We start from the raw sequence: 396 nt of genomic DNA on the forward strand, positions 1-396 counted from the left end.
AGAGGCTGAGTGACTTGTCCAAGGAAACACAGCTAGAAGGGGTGGCGGTTAGATTTAAATCCAGGCTGTCGAGCTATAGAGCTGAGACATATGGACAAGGAGGGTTTGGGAGGCAGGGATGGGAGTGGGGAGAGGTCATGGCAGGTGGAGAGACCTATGATCAAAGGCCCAGAAGGAGGGGTGGCTCCTGGGAGGAGGACCCATTGTTCCTCATAGCCTATTACAGCAGAGGGCAGGGAGAGAGGGCTGGGAGCCCGGGCAGAGGTTCAAGGGCCCATGGAACTTGCTGCATGACACCTACCTGATTACTCAGTTCCAGTGCCCAGTATGCCATGTGCCTGGGTTGGGGTCCCCAACATAGCGGATCGTGAAGGAGGTTGGGGGCTCCATGGGTGG

Source organism: Myotis brandtii, unplaced genomic scaffold (genome assembly GCF_000412655.1).
Source record: "Myotis brandtii unplaced genomic scaffold, ASM41265v1 scaffold355, whole genome shotgun sequence".
NCBI classification, from domain to species: domain Eukaryota; kingdom Metazoa; phylum Chordata; class Mammalia; order Chiroptera; family Vespertilionidae; genus Myotis; species Myotis brandtii.